Genomic DNA, 15,817 nt, shown 5'->3' with positions numbered 1-15,817 from the left:
AGGAATCTGTTGAGACCTTTTCTCCCTATATTTCCAGAAACAATTCCTGTAGATGTGAAACAATTGAATTACACAATATTACAAGGTGACAATCACCATTGACAATTTACATACATACCAGATACTGAGAGGTTTTTTTTTATATATATATACACATTTTAGAAAACTACTGTTAACATTTTGTACATACCAAAGTTTTACCATTTTCCCAAGTGACAATGCTTCCCTTCCAGTTTTACTTCATTAGGTAAAAGCCAAATAGAACAAATTCATCTAATGCCTTCCCAGGAGGAAAGGGAGAAACTTTGTGGAGTGTCTCAGGAGCTCTACTGAGGTTCCACAAAATTTCCTTGTATCAGCCAAATGACAGGCTACCAAATTTGTATTTGAATTTAGATTTCTGGGAAGCTGTGCCAGAAATATCAGAAAATTAACAGAAACAATATTCAATCTCTATGAAGGCACCGGCTTAGTTCAGTAGCACAATGTTGACAATCAAACCATAACTTTTTGTTTTTCTCATAACTGGAGACTTTTTTTTTTTTTTAACGTTTATGGGCACCATGTATACCAATTTGTCAATCACTGGAGGTCAAGACGGTTAGACACAAGGACATACAGACAGACAACATATAGACACAAAGAGCTCTTTAGTTACCATTCATCACGCGTGGGATATCCCGTACAACTGCAGTTTGTCTGATAGGCCAAAGTAACAATAAAAAAACAAGTAGAAAAAAAACTTTAAAGTTGGGAGTGCAGGGTCCCTTCACAGGAGAGTATTTATCCTCTGTAACTGGATCCTCAGAGTAGAATTGCTGGGTGCAATGACAGAACCACATTTACTCTTTTAAGAAACCTCAGTACTGGGCCTCCCCTGGTGGCGCAGGTGGTTGAGCACAGTGCTGTGAAGCTGTCCGCAGCCTCTGCAGTGCTGATTCGATACAGGCCAGTCGGTGAGGGTCCCACATGGCACTGCAGACCTCTCCTGTCGCGCCCGCTGCTCCCCTCAGCAGTGCATTTCGTCAGTCTGCCTGTTCTGTTCCCCGCTCTGTCTGTGGTGATCCTCTCACCCTACCGCACATCTGGTCTCTACCCTGGTTCTTGTGTAAATTAATAAATAAAACTTAAAAAAAAGAAAAAAAGAAACCTCAGTACTGTTTCCATAAGGGCTGGTTCAGTCTATATCCAAAAACAATGTAGGACGGTCCCCTTTGTTCCATATCCTTGCCAACACCTATTGTTTCTGGTCTTCTAGATATGGGCCGTTGTCACAGGTGTGAATTGGTTTAAACCAGGGGATCACAAAGCCACAAAACATGGGCAAAAAGAAATCCTGTAACACTCAGGCCAACACAAGGCTGTCTCACACCATGAAAGAAAATAATGATGAAGAAATTCAGGTGAATGACCTGAGTGTTAACATTATCAATGGTCCACTGCTTTCTCAAGATGTCCTCCTGAAAGCATCCCCACCACCTAGTTCCAGCCTCTCTGCCTCAACCCCCAACCCACTGCAGTCCTCCAGGGTCTCACCTTTAGGGGCGGAGATACACTTCAGAGCACTGGGACTGTGGCTGCCTGGGGGAGAACACAACAAAACTTGGTGAGAGATGAGATCACAGGAGGAACTGATGAGAGTGACTCCCCCATGGGCTCCATCTACACCCTCCGCAGGGGCTCAGGGATCCAACCCTTGACCACCCTTACTTGAAGCCTGAGTGTAGCTTCCTCCTTGTCCTCCCGTGGGAAGAAGCACCATGTGAGAGCACAGAGCAGCCAGGTCAGAAGTCCTAAAGGACTTAAGGACTAAAGGAATAATCCTGCAGAACAGTGAAGTTTCCAGAAATGTGAGTAAAGACCCAGGTCAGGACTGGGAAAAATGAGGAATGGAGGTGAGGGGGGACTGGACCAAATGCCCTCTGGGCAACACCCGTGTGTGGATGGTACTTCCCATTAACCAGGCAGGGCAAGTTCTCCCTGGGACATGAAAGCCCCCAGTGGACAAGATCCCCAACTCCCTTCCCTACCTGAGCACTTCTTCTAGCCCCTCACACATGAAGCTACCTTTCGTCCAATGAGCACACCTCCAAAGAGAACCGAGCCGGAAATGAGGACGACAGCAAGGACGGAGAACTGAGGAGGTGGCACTGGAAGGGAAGGGAAGGTCAGACCCTGAACCTGAGGCCTCAGTCTGACCCTCTGAAGGTCTCCAGAAGGGCTTCTGATGTCCCTGAGTCAGCCGTGTGCCCACATCTCCCTCCTTACCCCATCTCAGAAGTCAGGGTGCTATCAGCCCCTCATGCTGCACATGGCATGTGTATCTCCTCTCCTCTCCAGAAGGCACCTCTACAGCTGCCAGCTTGCGGAATTTTCCATTTCTCCCCCCAACCCCCACGAGCTCCGTTTCCTGGGCTAGGTCCTCCCCATTACGCTGCCAGGTCAGGGTGATGTCTGCACGGTAGAAGCACCTCAGGGTGACCTCCTGCTCAGAGATGGGTCACATGGCGATTGGGGCCTGAGTGGGAAGAATCAGAAATTTCATGCTTTGTGTTTCCTCCATGGACACTGAAGCAGCCTCATGTGACCATCCTCCAACCTACAGCACAGTATGCTTGGAGGGAGGAGCACAAACCCCAGAAACCAGCCTGGTCTGGGAGTCCAGGATAGCAGGTGAGAGCCCGGGGAGGGATGCAGGTCTCTAAACATTTTGTTGCTGCCTTGGGTGGAGGGTGATGACACAGACAGGCAGGAGTGAGATCTCCAAAAATGCTCTCTGACCAAAAAACAAGATCTCCTAAGATGGCTGCCGGTCAAAAGGATCCAGTGAAGGGTGATTTCAGAGATTTTCTCCCCTCTTTCTCAGGAGAAACTGGATTCCTTAACTGTCCTTTGGAAAAAGTAGGAGCCTCCAGGGCAGTCTCCATCCCAGAGCTGGAAAACGTGGCCGACAGCTCCCTCTCTGGCCAGAAGGGGGCGCTTCCTCACCATGATTCCATTGCCCTGCGGGGTGCGCGCCTCAGGGAGATCAAAGGCCCCGCAGCCCTCTCACCTCTGAGCTGCGGCGCCTCCTTCCCCATCCCCAGGAGTCTGGGGGCCCCTCCCCGCACCCGCCCCCCAGGCTGCTCCCGTCCTGCTCTGCCCGACCTTCCCCCTCCCCCTCGCGCCGGGGGGCTGAGCCGCGGGCCCGCCGGGTCCAGGCGCGCAGGTCCCCGCCCAGGGCGCGTCCCCGGCGCCGTCGTGGGGAGCTGGTCGTGCCCGCGGGGGAGGCGCCGTCGGGCCCCGCGGCGCAGCCCAGAGTCCTCTGGACCGTGGGAGACCCTGAGCCCGCCCTTCAGTCACCCCGTGGTCTCCCGCCCGCACCCGATGTCCCTCCCTGAATAATCCTGAACTTAAATAAAACCTAAAGGGTGAAAGTCCCGCGGGCTCTTCCCTGGTCGAGGGGCCTGGCAGGGGCCACGGCCTCGGGGGTCACGGGCCCCGAGACTCGGGGCGGGGGGTGGGGCGGGAGCGGTGACCCGCCCCGGCCCGCGCTGCTCCCCGGCCCGGCTCTGGCTGCGGCGGCCGCGCGGGGCCTCCAGGAGCGCTTGGAGCCTCCGCGCCGAGTGTCTGCGGAGCCGCGTCTCCTCGCCCGACCCTCCCGCCCCGACCCGCCTCCGCGCTCTGGCCCGGGGAGTCGCTGTCGAACCCCCGAACTGCGTGTCGTCCACGTAGCCCCCCGCGATGTGCCGGGGCTCCCCGAGTCTGGGCAGGACATCACCATTTCTAAAAGCCTCAGAGAGGGGGAGCCTGGGGGGCGGGGAGGGGTGAGAGCCCGGCGGACCCTCCTCCGGGGGCAGGTCCTGAGTCCCAGGGAGATGGGGCAGGGGAGAAAGTGTCCAGGAGGGAGGGAGCTCCAGAGACTGAACATGGGCAGCGGGTCCAGAAGGGGCAAGACTCAGGGGACTAAAGGAGGAGGCAGGTGGGGGGACAGAAAGGGACCAGGACTGAGGGGGCCACGGGGGTGACAGAGGGGCCTAAGGCAGCAGCTTCCTCTGCAGAAGCCTTTTCCCTCCACCCTGCACTCACCAGCCCAGGTGTCTGTCTGGGCCAGAGCCCTGGAGAGAAGCAGCAGGAGCAGGGTTGGGGGCCCCAAGACCAGCACTGCTGGGGTCTGGGGAGCTTCTGACTCCAGGCTGGTGGGTGGAGACTTAACTGGGCAGGCAGTGATGCTGACTGGTTCTCTGGGAACCTCCAGGCACTGGGGACTGAGAACTGGGGAGGAGTCACAAGTGTCCAGGGCCCAGCACAGGTGGTGGAGACAGAAGGGAGGCTAAGGGGGCAGTGGGGTGTCCCCAACAGTAACCTTCCTGCCCTAGACACAGCCCTGGGGCCTGGAATTATGAGAACCAGACTAGGGACCTGGGGCTTTGCTCTGGCCCCTCCTCTCCTCACCCAAAGCTTCCTCACCCTGTCTCTGTGACCCCAGCACTGGGTCTGCGATTCTCAGTCATTTTCCTTCCCGGATCCGTGTCCAGTCTGACAAATTAGGGAGGACGCCAAGCATAATCTTGTTTAGGAGGTATTGCTCCCCATACTTACCACACTGGGAATAAAGCGAGTTTGATCATGTAGTTGTTTCATTTAGAATTATAGTAATAATCCAATGTCTGTTAATAGATAATCAATAACCAATGCCTGTTAAATAACTTCTTTTAATAAGGGCAATGGGAAGAGTGGATCTTTCACGTGTTTTATGTTTGCAGTTGTCTTTCTTGTCTGTCTCATTGTTTTTTCTTGTCTGTCTCATTAGAAGACAGTAGGATTTTCAAGTTTCCTTCTGCATTTAGCTGTGGTTCTGGTTGAAGTCTATGAAAAAATGTCTACAGCCTCACACAAATATGTTGGAGTAGTGTTTTCACATTATTGTGAATATTTCACTTTGATACTAAATTAAATCTATACAGCTGGTATTTTCTCCCAGGTTATTTGCAAAGTGAAACCTGAAACAATATCATTAAATATTTCTTATTCTGTTACATTTCCTTAGTTCTCTCTTGCATAAAACTAACTGCAGTTAGTTTTAATGTGTGATTTTTTTAAAGTAATATATTGTTCCACAAGTTATAAAGCTCTTCAATGTTCATTACACTGGAATCAAATTATTTTAAAAAATTCATTTTATTTTTCACCACAAATCCAAAAAGTAAAAGTAGTACTGGAAGTTGTCAAGTTAGTGATAGGACACAATTTTCCATGATTCTGTTTTTTTCTGAGCACTTATATTTGGTCAAGGAGAAGTGACTGTCAGTTATCAATTGTCAGTTGATTTTCTTAAAGGAGCACACACTCATTTTCAGGACAATGTCTGTCTAATTAACCAGATCAAATAGCCACAGATTTTGTCATTCATTCCTTCATGTGCAGATGGAATTACCTACAAAAAATGAAAAACTGTCTAATTCATCTCATGCAAATATTTTCCTTGGCACATGGTAGTTGGGGACGCAACAGGAGTGTTGTGTGTGCACTTGCGTGTCCTCGCATCAGGTGCTGTAAAATGTGGATTTGAGGATGACAGAATAATGAAGATAATTTTTAATGCTTCAACCAAGACACTTTGAAAGACACTGCCTTTGAGTTGTGTTTCTGAGGTAAGTAGTTGTGAAGAATAACTGCAGTTAGTAATTTAAGCTCCATTTTTAGTAAGTTTTACCTCAGCAGATGGCGAAGTAGTGAAAAAGCCAATGGTGTCTAAGTGACGTTTAGAAAATAGTTTTGACCTAGTGGCTCCTGTGACAGGCTCTGGGTGACTTCAAGGATTCCACAACCACACTTTGAGAAATGCTTTTCTCAGTGAACCAGGGAGCATCTCCCAAGTCTTCTCTGCCTTTGCCTCCTCTTCACTTCCCAGCATCCCTCTCCCTGGCTGGCTCCTGCCTCCCCAAGCTGCCTCCCCTGCAGATACAATGGCAGCAGAGAGAGGACCCTGGAGACATGGAGCTTGCACTGTCATGAGAGATGGACACTGAGCAAAGGTGACAAAGACACGTGTAAACCTGACCTGAGCCAAGGGCTGGAGCGTGTTTATTATGAAAGTAGAGCAGTAGGAGTGCTTCTATTATTTTAAATAATATCAAAAGATGTAAAAAATAATACTAAAAACAGGGCCTCTGTGGGGGCATAAGGTTTAAGTCTGAGTGCTATCACTTCTTAGACCTGAGTTTGATTCCTGGCCAGGGAGCAACCCACATGGGGCAGCAGACCTCTCCTGTCTCACCCACTACTCCCCTCAGCAGTGGATTTCAGTGGATTGGCCTATTCTACTCCCTAATCTGTGTCTGGTGAATCCTCTCACCCTCTGCACCTCTGGCCTGTACCCCAGTTCTCGTATGCATAAATAAATTAAAAATGAATCTAAAAACAAAGAAATAAAAAATTACATGCAGCATCAAGTACAAGATCCATCTCAGACCCAGTAAACAGCAGAGGCTGGGGATCCAGTGGTGGTGTAGGTGAAACAAGACAATGGGGCACTCAGTCAGCAGGAGTTAGGCTTTGTCATCAAATGAGTTTGATGTCAAACTAGAGAGGGTCAGTCCACCATCCAGTGCTGCCAGGCCAAGAAGTCTAGGCTGGTCTGCAGCCCCAGCCAGTAGTCAGGCACCACCTGGGAGACTCAAGGGATAGTTTAATCTAGCCCTTTGTTTAATTTCTCTATATCCATATCTAAGTGACGTTTTTGTCTTTCTCCTTTGGGCTTATTTCCATTAGCTCCGTCCATGTTGCCCCAGATGGCATGAGTTTATGTTTCTTGATGAGTCGTATTCTATTATCTATGTGAAAAGAGAAAAACAAGAGCATGGGGAGGAAGAGAAAAGTGGCTTAGAGAAGACAAAAAGGTCAGAGAAGTAAAGAGAGAGCAGCTCTGGATGATGGATGCTAGAGACAAGGGTGACGGATCCATACCACGGCCTGCACCATCTTTCTAAACGGCCACTCACCACCTCGCCCGAGGCAGGAAGCAACATGAACCAAGAGATGATCAAAGCTACCAAATCAGTCTGGAGGACACTGATCTGGCCCAACAACTTCATCTTCCAGGTGAGGAAACTGAGGCCCGGGAGGGACGTGACTTTCCCTGGGATCACCCAGCAAGCAGGTGGCAAAGACGGACTCCCACCTCAGAGGTCACCTAATCCCGAGCACCCAGGGCTCATCTGTGCCACCCTAAAGGGAGAGGGTGTCCTCACTGACTGGCTTCCCCTTGAGGCTGGGGATGAGGGAAATTGCCAGAACAAGAAGTCCATAGTGACGCCCTGTACTGAAGGCTCACTGCGCACCAGGCCCCGCACGAAGGGATGAACGCACAATCATCTCATGGATGCTGCCTAGATTTAAGTAGAGCTGTAGCACCCTGACTCACAGGTGGACAAAGAGCTTAAACAGTGTCGCCCCAAATCAGATCCCCAGCAGTGCTATGGAAAAGCTGCACTCAGACCAGGGGTTCTTACCCACTTCTTCCATGCTCTTCACCTCTCACTCAGCTGCCCCTGGAGCAGCCCTCTCCCAGGAAGCCTGGCTGAGCAAGACTTACATCTTCAGATGACTTACAACCACTGGAAGTGGTTGTCTCTGGCCTACTGCCATGTTTCTTCTTTTTTCTTAACTCCTGCAGGAGACCCCAAGGTGTTTTTCCTTTGGTAGTCTCTCACTGCAGAGAGGAAAAAGAGAGTTGAGGCTCACGAGAACGGCAAGCCCCTGTACTCACACCCCACTTTACAAGTTAGATTTGCCATCTGACTTCATGCCACCATCTCCACCAGGTGCTGTGAGTAGTACCCCGTCCCATCCTCCCAATGACAGAAGAAATGGACTGATAACTTGGTTTAAAGAAAAAATGTTTAGGAATTTTCACTCAGTCTTCAGACTCGAACTTCTGGGATGCCATGACTCAGTAGCTGCCAGCAGGCAGCGCTGCTCAAGCTCCTGCCCCAGTGGATGCTCATGGCAGGAGGCAGTGAGGGGACAGCCAGGGGCACAGCCAGGCACATTTCAGAGCAATCTGTTACAATCTCACATATGTCTGCATACGTGCATTAACACAGAAGGCTTTTTTTTCTCAGGAGACTCAAGCAGAATTGATGCTTCAGTCGCCTGTTTATCCTGTGGTGAGCTGAGCAACCCATGTTGAGACGACTGGGGGAAGATTCCAAACTGGGAAGGTCAGTTTGCTGGGATCTGATCCACAGAGGGTAAACAGATCACTCCAAAGAGCACTGATTGGGGGGCACTCTGGCCCCAGGGTCATAAGGAATTACAATGTGAGATGGAGGAGTCAGACCAAAATTGGAAAGTCTCTGCGGAGAAGTAGAAACCCCGCAGAAAACCAAACTAAGCAATTCTTCCCAGTGTCTCCCAGAGCAGTTGCCAGCGTTTCAAGTTTACTAGGGAAGCGTAGGCTTTGTAGGCGCTCAGTGTTTAAAGGTGGGGTACAGTACAGAGCAAGCAAGCCTGAACCCTCTCCCGGGGTCGGGTCCCATGGTCTTGGGTCCTCTTCAAGTTGGTAATCTGAGGCCAAGAGAAACCTGAAAGGGGGTTAGTCCTGGGGGGCTGGGGCAACAAATCAAGCACCCAGCTGTTGATGTGACATAAGGATGGTTCCCAGGGATTGTGAGGGAACTACATTCCACCCCTTGCCCCGCCATGCACATTCGCCGCTCCTCTTTGTCCTGGGCCAGCCCATTTATGAGAACCCCTTCTCTAGGTGCTGCTCCCTCATTACTGCTCTCTGGTCTGGCAGAGAGCCAAGGGGGTGGCTCAGGCCTGGTTATGAGGGTCTTCTGCAGGGATGCGATAACGTGGGTGGAGAAGGAGTTGGTTAAAGGTGGTAGGAAACATTTCCTGAATGTGAGCCTGTGTGAATTTCAGGAGACAAGGAGCAAAAAGAAAAAAAAAAAGTAAAATCATCATTAGTATTGGCCCAAGAGTGGGAGGAGCCATGACACTATAGGATTTTGAAACCATGTCAGCGGGGAATTGGAGCCCCCAATTTCCCTTTCCATGTCTTTGCGTAGTTTCATGAAGGCTTCCACATTTTGTTCTACAATCTTTGATTCATTGATACAATAACAACATTCTTCCCTGAGGAACAGGCAGGTGCCCCCCTTGTTAGCCGTTAACAGGTCCAGAGCCCGCTGGTTTTGGAGCATGGCCTGTGCCAGGGCGGGGGAGCTGTATTTGTGATGATGCTAAAGACACAGAGGCTTTTTCTAAGGAGGGGTAGATACCTTTAACCGAAATGTTAGAAGTGCAGGAATGAAAGCCGACAAGGGTGTCAGTTGGATAGCAGGGGTAGCTGTGATTGGAGTCCCATAGGGGGACTGAGAGTTGGGGAGTCTGGCAAGCAGCGTCTGTTATCTTGGTCATAGTGGTATTGAGATTAATTGGAGCTGCCGCCAGTAGAGGCCTCTGAAGGGAAGCACAGAGGAAACCAGAAAGGTATTAGATCCAAAAGAGTTATGTAGGATAGTATAGCGTTTTGTATTTTACGAATCCAAGTTGAGGGTGTCTCAGTCTTTTCTGATGATGTTAGCTGATTTTGTAGGACTTGCTCTGAATGGAGGATGTCCTGGGAGACTTGGACTGTGGCATTTTGTGTTGGGACATAGTCCCTTGAGATGGGAAAATGTTGCCACTGTGTAGGAATGCCAGCCAGTGTACCCTGTGGCTTGGACTCCCTGTACCCAGCGTAGGTCCCAAGGACCTGAAATAGTATAGTTAACTTGATTCGTATTGAAACCCGTATTATGACAGATGGAGAGAACATTCGGCCTTTGTCTGGAAGGTGCACTGTACATGACGGGCAAGGCACCCCCCATATTCTTTGTAGGTATTCTTGCAATGATCTAAGGTTTGATGGTAAAAGAAAGAAAACATGGTGTTCATAGTGTTGTTCATTGATGAAAGAGTTAGGGTGAGAGTGATGGGTGCTGTGCATCCGGTCTGTGGGCATCCGCAGTACCCACCAAGTGGGTAGTCTCCGTGGATCCTGAGACAAAGGTCTCCCTAACTTTGAATTTCCACACATAGGACACTGAGCTAGGGGAGATTTTGACAAGAAATGCGCATCCTAGTAGGACCCAGGTTACAACATACATACTGTTTGTCTTCGGGCGCACGTTTGACCCGAGAGAGATGGTACCAGGAGGGGTCTCCCAGAGGTGTTACCACTATAGGCGTGGTGAGAATGACTGTGTGCGGACCAGTCCATGGAGGCTGCAGTGGCTTTGGCTGAAGCGATTTGAGCAGAACTTGGTCTCCTGGATGCAGTGGTGGGGAAGGTCAGTTGAGGAGGTCGAGATTCGGGCAGGACTGGGTAAGTACCGGTCTGCATGTTCCTGGTGCAGTTGCAGAGCTCTCAGGAGAGTTTAGTCAGGTGACCCTTGATTAGCCCATTGGCGCGCTCCACCTTCCTGAGGATTGTGGGTGGTGGGGAATGTGAAGCTTCCAGGTGATACCCAGAGCTGCGGAGACCTGCTGAGTAATCTTTGAGATAAAAGCTGGACCATTGTCAGATAGGACAGATGTGGGGAGGCCAACGCATGGGATAATGTGGTTAAGAAGGGCCTCGGTTACCCCCTGAGCCGTTTCTCTAGCTGCGGGGAAGGGCTTGACCCAACCTGTTATTGTATCAACCATTGTAAGCAGATATTTAACTTTTTTGTGAGTAGGGAGGTGAGTAAAATCAACCTGTCAATCCTGTCCGGGTAAGTGTCCACGCAGCTGGTGAGCTGCAGAAGAAGGAGGTTGGCGAATTCCCCCTTGAGGTGATCCACGAGCACCGGTTTGACGATGGGAACACAGCTGCCAGACTTTTGCATTCAAGGAGGGGTGGAAGAGCAGACTCAGGATTTGGCATTCATTAGGCTCCTAAGTCGGAGTGATGGAGGGGACAGATAGAGAGAGAATAGGACCAGGATCTGCAGCAGAGTGAGTGGTGGGAGCCCTTGTTGCTGCATCAGCCTTGTTATTCCCTGTGGTCACGTAAGAATTGTTCGTGTGGTGTCCTTCACAGTGGATCATGGCGACTTCAGTTGGAAGCTGCAAGGCCGCTAGAAGCTTAAGGGCAAGTTTAACGTTCATGATGGGGGACCCCTGGGTGGAGAGGAACCCCCTTTCCTGCCAAATCGCAGCGTGACTGTGAGCCATAAGGAAGGCATATGTTGAATCCGTATAGATGGTGACTTTCTTATGGTTGCTGAGGGTCAGGGCCCCGGTAAGTGCTCTGAGTTCTGCCTTTCGGGAGGTGGTTCCTCCGGGCGGCTTTCCTGCCTCAATGACCTGATCGAGGGTAACCATGGCCTAGGCAGCCCTCCACTGACCTCGCGCACCTTCGCAAGAGCTGCCGTCTACAGACAGAGCCCAGTAGGCATCTGACAAAGGGGAGTCGGCTGAACCCAGTCTGGAGGTTTGCGTTTCTCCCAGGGCATGAATGAGCGGCAGAAGGGGGGCCAGAGACAGAAGAGGGGCTGGGTTGTGAGAAGTTGACTGAGTGAGACTCACCAGAGCGTTTTCGATAAAGAGCACGTGGAAGTCCTGTGAGCGGGCAGGAGTGAGAGTGGAGAGCGGGTGGGGAGACAGGAGGGCCTGAAGGTGGTGCGAGGAATGTGCTTGGACAGGTCTTCCAGAGTAAGTTTGAGGGTTCCCGGGTGAGTAGAGCTGCCGCCGCCAGGGCTCTAAGGCAAGGTTGCCAGCCCCTGATGGTGGGGTCCATCTGCTTGGAGAGATAAGCGACAGGACACAGGGCTGGGCCAGAGGCTGGGAAAGGCCGCCTGCCGCCATACCCCGACGTGCGTCTGTGCACAGGAGGAAAGGCTTTTCTGGGTCAGGAAGGCCAAAGACAGGTGCCCTAAGGAGGATATGTGTGAGTAAAAGGAAGGCCCTGCAGACCTCCCCGGGAGATTGGAGAAGTCCTTCGAGGGAGGCTTTGCTGTGTCGTACAGTGGCTTGGCTAGGAAAGCAAATTAGGGATCCAGTGACGGAAGAATCTGACCAAACCTAGGAAGGAAAGGATTTGTTCTGCCGATTCAGGGGAGGGAAGGTCCCGGATGGCCTGTTTGTGGTCCACCGTCAGCTGTTTGGAGGAAGGAGTTAGTGGAAGACCCAGATAGATGGCTGTGGGAACTGAAAGTGGGCTTTGGACGGGGAGACACGGTATCCTTTTGAGCCCAGGAAGGTGAGAGTTGTGCAGTGTGTTGCTGAGATTGTGGCGGAGAAGGTCTGCGGAACAGGAATGTCAGCAACATATTAAAGGAGAGTCCAGAAAGGAGTTGGACTTACCTGCTACCTTGACTGTTACCCTGGGCTCCTTGAAGTTTATCGGGGTCGATGAGTCCGGCCTCTTGAGTCCTCAGCTGCCAAACCGAAGACCGCCGGTGGCAAGAATTGCATGAGGCTAGAAGGACTGACCACCACAGCCAGGCATGGAGGGACAGTCACTTTTCCAGTGACCCTGGACGTTGCAGATGGGGCATGGTCCTGGCAGGTGTTGGGGCATTGTCTGGACCAGTGGCCTTCTCGACCACATTTGAAGCAGGCTCCCAGCAGTGGTCGGTTGGGGCCATGGGCCCGTTGTCGTCCTCTGTCGGGCGGCAGGCACTGCGGTGGTTGGAGGAACATGGCCTGGCGGTCTTAAGGCCCTACCAGGGCCTGAGCTTGAAGCCCAGCCTTCTGAAGACTACGGAGTTCCCTCTCTACCCTGTCCTGTTCCTTCTGGTTTTTAAAAACTGTCAAGGCCATATTCAGCAGATCCTGGATAGGGGTTTGAGGACAGTCCTCAGCCTTCTTTAAAAAAAAAAAAAAGATTTATTTATTCATTTACACTAGAACCGGAGTCCAGGCCAGATACGTGGGAGGGTGAGAGGATTCACTAGAGACAGAATGGGGAAACAGAACAGGCAGACTGACGAAATACACTGCTGAAGGGAGTAGCGGGCGAGGCAGGAGAGGTCTGCTGTGCCATGTGGGACCCTCGCTGGCCGGCCGGCATGGAACCGGCACTGCAGAGGCCTCGGAGAGACTCACAGCGCGGTGCTTTGCCATCTGCGCCATCAGGGGAGTCCTCTCAAACTTCTTAAGCTTCTATTAATGTCAGGAGCTGACTGAGATATAAAATGGGTAGCCAGAACTGTTGAGCCTCCATTTGAGTCAGGGTCAAGCCTGGTATGGCGCTGGAGCGCCTCCGTCAGGCGACTAAGGAAGGCAGCAGGGTTTTCTGAGGCAGACTGGGTGATCTCCCTGAGCTTAGCAAAATTTACACTTTTGTGCACAGCCGCTTGGAGACCAGCTAGGAGACAGGTAATAAAATGGTCTTGTGAGTCCTGCCCCAGGGGCCCTGCCTGTGTCAGTCTGGTAGCCCCACCCAGCTCTGGGCTGGGAACTGCTGCAGAGCCTGGGCCATGGTTGTGTCAGTCACAGGGACCTGATCTGCTTGGTCTTGGGCGGACCTAAAAACCTGCTCCCTTTTGTCAGAGGTCAGGGTGGAAGAGAGGATCACATGTAATCATGACAAGTAAGGTCACAGGCTTGGGTAAGACAAGGAAACTCTTGGTGTAGGTGTGGGATTGTTAGTGAAAGAGCCAAGAAGCTTTTCAGTCTGGGAGAGACCAGATGGAGAGAAAGGACCATGGACCCTAATTCCTCCTTCAGTCCCGCCACTTCCCTGAGGGGACCCAGAAGAGGACCACTCAGAACGGGTGTGGTGGCTAGGAGGTGAAAAAAAGAGGGGAGGCCGGATTGGGGAGCTGGAGGAGGTGAAGACTGAGAATCTAGAGGATCAGAGAACGTTGAAGAGGGTCCAGAGAGGGGAAGAGTGAGAGGAGTCTCAAGACTTGGAGAGTGTGGCAAGTTTTCAGGAGGGAGGGGCTGGAGGGGGGCACGGGAGCACAAGAGAAAGCCAGCCTGGCCCGAAGGGATCTCTGACCATTTTCCATTGCGGTGACAGAACTCTTTAGGTCTGTAAGGATCGAGAAGTCAAAAGCGCCATGCTCGCCCGTGGGAGCCATTGTCCAATTGGTATTGAGGCCACGCAGCGCTGCAGTAAAAGATGAGACGCTTAGGGCACATATCTGGCCTAAGCTCCAAGGACCGAGGTTTGAGAGAAGGCATCTGCCGCGAGGGTGATAGATAAGCTTCAGTCAGAAGTTGACTCTCAGAGAGAATTTTATTCCTATATTGGTCACACACACACTTAAGTTCATACAGGCAAGCCAACCCCAGGTTCCCAAAGTACCTCCGACTGAAGACAGCCACTGAGACTTGTCTTACCCGGGCCTTCCACCTAGGTGGATGTTCTCTGGCTGTGGAAGTCTCTAGGCTCGAGGACCTGCAGTGCAGATGGTCACGCAGGGTGTTGAGTGATAGGCCGCTTGTGCCGCTGTCATGGAGCAGGCCGTCAGGGAGCCTTCAAAATTCATGCTGGGGGTGCAGCCCCACATCCCCCCTATGTGAGTGTGCTGCTGGGGCAGGGCAGCTGCCTTGGGAGCTTTGGAACCGGATCCACCACAGGGCAGGGGAGGTCTGACCCCTCCTCCTATGGTGGCAACTGAGTCGCCTTCAGGAGGCTCAGGTTGTCTGATGTTTGGAAAGCCTGAGGGTCCAGCACACCCTCGCCACAGCCACCTTGCACCAGGCAGGCCACAGAGCGCCTTGCCCTCCGTGCCTGCTGTTGCTGTTCCCGCCAGCACAGGGCCAAGGCAGTCCCCTGTGCCCCAGGTGAAGCACCGAAGCCTGCCTGCAGGCCCATAGACCTGGGCCTGTTGTTCCATAGTGTCACTTCTCCTTTTTCAGCCAGGGGACCTCAGTGTCGCTGACCTGGGCAAGTCGGCTTCTCTGAGTTTACCCAAGCTGGTCAGTAAAACTTGCCCCACAGACCTGCCTGCCCCCGCACCCCACACTGATGCTTGCTCTCTGCTTTTCCACACCAGGAAGGGCCCAGCCTCACCTACACGACCTGTGGTCCCCAGCCTGCTGAGGCTCCTCTTAGACTTATAAGCCTGTGGCCACTAGCATCTGGCCTCCTGCCTCCCTGCCTCCCAGGGTCCATATGGGGAACTACTGTGCTTTCTGCCTACCCCAGGGAGCCCCCGGTGCTCCCTCCAGCCATCCTCTCAGCTCTGCCTCCCGGGCAAACAGTGGTATTCCTGTCTTTCTCCATCAGAAATGGTGGAGTCACGTGGGGCCCGAGGCGCCTACTCCTGACACTAAGGGTGCCCTGGGCTGGCGGGTTTAAAGACAGGGAGCAGAGAGGAGGGAGCCGGAGGGGGCCGATCACATGTCTGGCACAGGGGTGCACTGTCTCGTGTGTGTGAGAGGCCTGTGAGTGAGCAGGGAGAGGCTCCAGCTCCTGCTCCTGCATCCCCCTCCCTGTCCCCCTCCCCTCTCATCCAGAACCCCTGCCCACACCCTCCCCTGCTTCGTCTTCCTCCACCTCCCCCCAGCGCTGCAGCCCAGGCTGCACCTGCTTCCCAGCTCTCCCCTTCTCTGCCCTCCCGTTTTTCTCTCTGCTTCTCTCCAGCTGCCAGCTGATCGGGTCAGGCAAGTCCATCCAACCTGAGAGCCCAGGGCCCCCTTCGCCCTCTAACCAGACCCCTCCTCTTCCTGGGACACCTCTCTTCCCAGGCCTGCTGGGTGGCTGTTCTGTGACTTGGCCCCACCCCCAAGCCTCCCCCTTCATCTGTGACTTTAGTCTGTTGTGGTGGTGAGCTGACACCAGGCGTGACCTCGGTGACTCTTGTGCCCCTCGGTGGTATTGCTCCTGCCTGCTCTATGCATGTGT

Source organism: Talpa occidentalis, unplaced genomic scaffold (assembly GCF_014898055.3).
Source record: "Talpa occidentalis isolate TD23 unplaced genomic scaffold, MPIMG_talOcc4v2.1 talOcc4.2, whole genome shotgun sequence".
Classification (NCBI taxonomy): Eukaryota; Metazoa; Chordata; class Mammalia; order Eulipotyphla; family Talpidae; genus Talpa; species Talpa occidentalis.
The sequence above is the reverse complement of the archived record's forward strand: the minus strand, read 5'-3'. Positions refer to the sequence as shown.